The following is a 6,674-nucleotide window of genomic DNA, read 5'->3' on the forward strand; positions in this document are numbered from 1 at the left end:
TGGGGAGGATGGAGTAACTTATGAAATACTTAATGAACTTGCCATTATGACGAAAAGCCCGCTGTTAGACCTCTTTAATATTAGTTATAAAGAGGGCAGAATTCCCAGTAAATGAAAAAGAACTATGATCATCCTTATCCCTAAAGCCAATGGAGAGTACAGACCTGTGTCTTTAACCTCGTGTTTTTGTAAAATGATGGAGAGGATCATTTTAAATAAACTTTTGTATATAATAGGTGATCAGCTGTCTAATAATTTTTCGGGTTCCTCAGAGGAAAAAGTACCTCTGACTGTATTATTAAATGTCTAGCTAATGGTAATGATTATTATAGAATTTTTATTGATTTATAAGGAGCTTTTGATAAAGCCAACAAAGAGGTTATTTTATATGAATTAGCTGGTCTTGGTGTTGAAGGGAGATTATTGCGCTGGATAGGGGATTATCTTCAGGAAAGGAAGGCTCAGGTGTGGTATCAAGGTTGTATGGTTCAAGGTATCAAGGTCAAGAACTCTGCACACCTCAGGGAGGAGTGTTGAGTCTCACCCTGTTTAATGTACTAATGAATAAGATAGCATCTGAGAAATACTCAAATTGGGTAACTCCAATCATATATGCTGATGATATTTTGTTTCAGGGCAAAGATATTTCAAAGATTCAAACAGTGTTGGACAATTTCGGAAACCAGTGTCACCACATGGGACTAGTGGTTAATGAAGACAAAACTAAAGTTTGAATGTAGAAGTCGGAGGCCCATTATATTGGAAATAAACGGTAAAAATATAGAGTTAATATATATAAATATTTAGGCATATATGTTGGACATACCTATGAGAGTTTGGAAACTGAGATGAACAGACTGTTGACTCAATGTCGGAAGAGATTACAACCTCTGAAGGCCTTGGCATGCTGTGGAAAGGAGTGGGAGTCCAAGTGCTACGAATGATGTACTTGAGTACTGTAAGATTTCTTATTGATTATGCTGCACCTGTCATTTCTTGTTTTGGTAAAGGTAGGATGGGCAAGTTGGAGAAGATACAAAATGAAGCCGTTGGGGGTCGTTGTGAGCCGCTGCTACCTTAATTTTTGCCCACACTTGTCTTGCAGACGTTTCTCTTCCAATAGAGCTAGTGAACTCTAGTCAATGTCTTTCCCTTTGTAACTCATCTGCAATGTATGTACCTTTACCTGACTAAAAAATCTAATCTAAATCTATATCTAATCTATATGCTTAGATATATGCAAATGAGAGAGTAATAGAGCGAAACCTTTAAAATACTGAACAATTTGGAGGATATTGATTCATACAATTTCTTCAAAAGGTCAGATGTAACACGAACAAGGAGCAAAGGTTTCAAGCTCAACAAGCCACAGTGTAGGAGTGACAACAAATGCTTTTTAACCCATACGATTATGATCATGGCAATAAGGTTTCTAAAACAGTAGGCATTCTTCCAAAGCCAGACACTGAACTATGTTCCTCGCCCTAACCTAGTCACTCAGCATTATTCACTCATTTATCTATGTCTTGTCTATTTATGTCTTAAAGGTTACAAGACGTACATTAGTCAATACAATTGGTGCTTAAAATGTTAAGGATCTCTTGTGAAACACGGGTATTAATAAAAAAATTTATTATGTAAAATAAATAAAAAAGGCCCAAGGGCCATGAAGTAACAAGAATGCAAGGCCGGCACAAGCTGGCGTAAGTAGAGAAGACGGAAGATTCTTCATATTAAAAGACCCTGCTTCTCCAAGATGGCAGTCACACCCTGCTTGCCCTGGACAATCACCATATGGAGAAGGACTGTTTACTGTGAAGGGAAGTCCACAAATGCAATGCCAGCATGAGTCAGACTTGAAGGGTAACGATGATGGCACCCTCACAGTAACACAAAAGCCGAGCAAGCCCAGTGAGGAAGACCTGTTGATGGGAAGGAGGAGAATCATTAGTCACAACAAAATCCACATAGAAACAAAGGAGAGAAAAAAAATAAAGTGGATGTCTTCTTTTTGTATAGACATAATAAATATTGCCATTTGGCTATGTATTTATATGATATATAATAGAATACAGCATAAAACAAAATAAGAGGGGTGATAGGAGAAGAAAAGATTAGTGTTCAGTGAGAATCCACAAGGTCTTCTCTGAATACTCTATTTTCTTCAAGGCTGTGGGTCCCTACAATTGCACCAGAGGTGGTACACACCCCTATTATTATATAAACAGGTGAGTACACACACGGTGTTAGCAAACTTAGCCTCCAAACACACACACACACATGGTATCAGCAAGCTTAACCTCCAAACACACACACACACACACGGTATCAGCAAGCTTAGCCTCCAAACACACACACACACACATGGTATCAGCAAGCTTAGCCTCCAAATACACACATGGTATCATCAAGCTTAGCCTCTAAACACACACACACACACACAAACGGTATCAGCAAGCTTAGCCTCCAAACACACACACACACACACACATGGTATCAGCAAGCTTAGCCTCCAAACACACACACACATGGTATCAGCAAGCTTAGCCTCCAAACACACACACACAGAAAATGGGGACATTGAAACAGTTGATAAACTTGATTTCAAGAGAGAGAGGTCACTATGGGGAACTTCAAATTTTTTTTAATAAGTAATTAGGCAGACTTGTTGCTAGACAGGGAAGTAAATTAAATGTATGCCAAATTTTGCAAAATATACAATGAAGGCACACAAACATTCATACCAAAACAGAGATGCAGGGCCAGAAAACAGGATTGGTTCAACAGAAATTGAGAGAGGGCCACAGACCAAAAGACACAAACATGGAATGAAAGACATTGAAAAACTACAAGCAGATGTCAACAAAGTTTTCGATTGGGCAGCAGAAAATAACATGATGTTTAACAGTGATAAATTTCAGGTACTCAGGTACGGCAAAAATGAGGATCTGAAACATAATACAGGGTACAAAACACAATCGAATCTTCCCATAGTAGAAAAACAGCATGTCAAGGATTTGGGAATAATGATGTCCGACGATCTAACGTTTAGGGAGCATAACCAAGCAAATATTGCGTCGGCCAGAAAAATGATCGGATGGATTATGAGAACTTTCAAATCCAGGGATCCCATCACAATGGTTGTACTCTTCAAGTCACTTATGTTGTCCCGTCTCGAGTACTGCTCAGTATTCACTTCCCCCTTCAGAGCAGGAGAGATTGCTGAAATAGAGGGAATACAGAGAACATATACGGCACGCATAGACGAGATAAAACACCTAAATTATTGGGATCGTCTCAAACTCTCCAAATGTACTCTCTAGAAAGGAGACGAGAGAGATACCAAATAATATACACATGGAAGATACTGGAGGGCCAGGTCCCAAATCTACACAGTAAAATAACAACGTACTGGAGTGAACGATATGGAAAAAAATGCAAGATTGAACCAGTGAAGAGCAGAGGTGCCACAGGCACAATCAGAGAGCACTGTATAAACATCAGAGGTCCGCGGTTGTTCAACGTCCTCCCAGCGACTATAAGAAATATTGCCGGAACAACCGTGGACATCTTCAGGAGAAAACTGGACTGTTTTCTAAGAGAAGTTCCGGATCAGCCGGGCTGTGGTGGGTATGTGGCCCTGCGGGCCGCTCCAAGCAACAGCCTGGTGGACCAAACTCTCACAAGTCGAGCCTGGCCTCGGGCCGGGCTTGGGGGGTAGAAGAGCAGAACCCCATCAAGCAGGTATCAAAATAGAAAGAAGCCAAACCCCCAATCATACCAGCGATACAAAGATGCGAGAAACAACTATACAGCAGTAAGGGAAGAGGCAGAAAGAAATTTTTAAAAAGGGATAATGGATAAATGTAAAACAGAACTGGGCCTATTCTAGAAATTCATAAACAACAAATTGCAGGTAAAGGATAATATCCAGAGGTTGAAAATAGGAAACAGATTCACAGAAAATGATAATGCAATGTCTGAAACATTAAACCAAAAGTTCCAAAGTGTGTTTATACAAAATGAAATCTTAAGAGAACCAGACACAATAAGAATTTCTGAGAACATCATAGAGCGTATAGAGGTGTCTAGAGATGAAGTGGAAAATATGCTAAAGTAGCTAAGTAAGAACAAAGCAGTTGGTCCAGATGGAGTTTCACCATGGGTTCTGAGAGAATGTGCATCTGAGCTCAGCCTTCCACTTCACCTGATCTTTCAGGCATCCCTGTGTACAGGAGTCATAACAAACATGTGGAAAAAGGCTAACATAGTTCCAATCTACAAAAGTGGCAACAGGGAAGACCCCACCTCTCTCAGTTATAGACCTGAATCATTGACAAGTGTAACAGTGAAAAGATTGAAAAAAAAAATAATAAAAACTAAATGGGTAGAACACCTGGAGAGAAATTATATAATATCACACAGACAGTATTGTTTTCGATCTGGAAGATCCTGTGTATCGAATTTACTCAGTTTCTATGATTGAGCCACAGAGATTTTAAAGGAAAAAGGTAGTTGGGTCGACTGCATCTATCTAGACATAAAAAAGGCTTTCGACAGAGTTCCACATAAGAGGTTGTTCTGGAAACTAGAAAATTTTGGATGGGTGACAGGTAAGCTTCTAACATGGATGAAAAATTTTCTGACTGATAGAAAAATGAGGGCAGTAATCAGAGGCAATCGGACTGGAGAAGTGTCACAAGTGGAGTACCACAGTACATGCACCAGAAATGTTCATTGTCTACATAAATGATCTACCAGTTGGAATACAGAATTATATAAACATGTTTGCTGATGATGCTAAGATAATGGGATGGATAAGAAATTTAGATGATTGTCATGCCCTTCAAGAAGACCTGGACAAAATAAGTATATGGAGCACCACTTGGCAAATGAAATTTAATGTGAATAAATGCCATGTTATGGAATGTGGAATAGAACATAGATCCCACACAACCTACAAATTATGTGAGAAATCTTTATATAATTCTGATAAAAGAAAGAGGTCTAGGGTTGATTCTAGATAGAAAACTATCACTTGAGGCCCACATAAAGAACGTTGTGTGAGGAGCCTATGCCACGCTTTCTAACTTCAGAATTTTGTTTAAATACATGGATGGCGAAATACTAAAGAAATTGTTCACGAGTTTTGTTCGGCCAAGGCTAGAATATGCAGCGGTTGTGTGGTGCCCATATCTTAAGAAGCACATCAACAAACTGGAAAAGGTGCAAAGACATGCTACTAAGTGGCTCCCAGAACTAAAGGGCAAGAGCTATGTGGAGAGGTCAGAGGCATTATATATGCCAAAACTAGAAGACAACAAAAAGAGGTGATAAAATCACTATGTACAAAATAGTAACAGGAATTGATAAAATCGATAGGGAAGATTTCCCGAGACCTGGAACTTCAAGAACAAAAGGTCATAGATTTAAACTAACTAAACAAAGATGCCAAAGAAATATAAAAAAATTTCCTTTCGCATACAGAGTGGTACACGGTTGGAACAAGTTAAGTGAGAAGGTGGTGGCGGCCAAGACCATCAGTAGTTTCAAAGCATTATGTGACAAAGAGTGCTGGGTAGACGGGACACCACGAGCGTAGCTCTAATCCTGTAACTACACTTAGGTAACTACATTTGGTGTCAGCAAGCTTACCGTCGAAACACACACAAACAGCCTGCCTATTATTCAAGGCCTTCTCTGAGTACTCTCTATTTTCTTCTCTGAGGCTATGGGTCCCTAATCTTGCACCAGAGGTGGTACAACTTTTAAGTTTTTAACTACTGCACTGAGCACCTGATTTTGGCAAAGACTTCTTAGTGCAATTGTCAAGGACATAGTTCTGGTATTTTTTTGTTTATAAATATTCAGGTATAGTTAATGTCAAAATGTTTCAAAACTCAACAATTTATATTTCAAAACAAAAAAAGTAATGAAAACATTACAAAACATTAAAATATAGCCTAATTAATTTTTTAATAAAATAGCACAACTCTCAGAATGTCTAAAGGTGCTTTGAGCAAAGAAGTAGTTAATTTTATATATATAATATTATATATATAATATTATATATATAATATATATTTACCTGTGACTACTGCTTAGCAAAAATTTGATCTCTGTGAAAATTGGTCTCGTCATTGCTAGGAGATATTTTAAGACCATGATTTGCTGTGGATGGCACTGTAGTCTTCAAGTCATCAATCTAAAAATAGAGGTAATCTTTTAAAATGTAAATTTTGTATAAAAAAAAATGCAAAAATAAATTGCAAGAATAATATGAAGTTATTATACAATTTTTTTTTAATTATTTAAATATTTGTGAGACATTATTAAGAAATGTATGAAGTACAGATTCTCTAAGACCTGATATGTATCTGCTTATGTTCCACCACATTACATTCAGGGCTGAAGAGAAAACACAGCCAGTAAGGTAATGATCACTTAGGATGGACTGGGATGCTACATGTAGGTTGGGGCTAAGCTGCGTGAGGCTAGGATGCCCAGCCTGCCTTGTCTAGGCTGGGCTGGGCTAGGCAACACTAGGAAGGAGTCAACAAATCTCTGGAGTGCCTTACTTTTCCTGATATCCTTAAAAAAGCAAGAACGATGCCATTTTATAAAGGAGGCGAGACAGCAGACATAAACAATTAAAGAAAAATATCAAATCTACT

At 38.3% G+C, this 6,674-nt stretch overlaps 1 long non-coding RNA gene across 1 annotated transcript in view; it reads right to left on the reverse strand.

Annotated features, from left to right (window-relative positions):
• Positions 1-1,617: 1,617 nt before the first annotated feature.
• The window catches only part of LOC138360959 (uncharacterized), a 7,917-nt gene continuing 2,860 nt past the window's right edge, over positions 1,618-6,674 (reverse strand). The window contains exons 2-3 of the long non-coding RNA XR_011226726.1: positions 6,089-6,205; positions 1,618-1,922 (exon numbers count right to left, since the gene is read on the reverse strand). This is a non-coding gene — a long non-coding RNA (uncharacterized lncRNA). The remainder of the gene's footprint in view (positions 1,923-6,088; positions 6,206-6,674) is intronic.

This window comes from Procambarus clarkii, unplaced genomic scaffold (assembly GCF_040958095.1).
Source record: "Procambarus clarkii isolate CNS0578487 unplaced genomic scaffold, FALCON_Pclarkii_2.0 HiC_scaffold_135, whole genome shotgun sequence".
Taxonomy (NCBI): domain Eukaryota; kingdom Metazoa; phylum Arthropoda; class Malacostraca; order Decapoda; family Cambaridae; genus Procambarus; species Procambarus clarkii.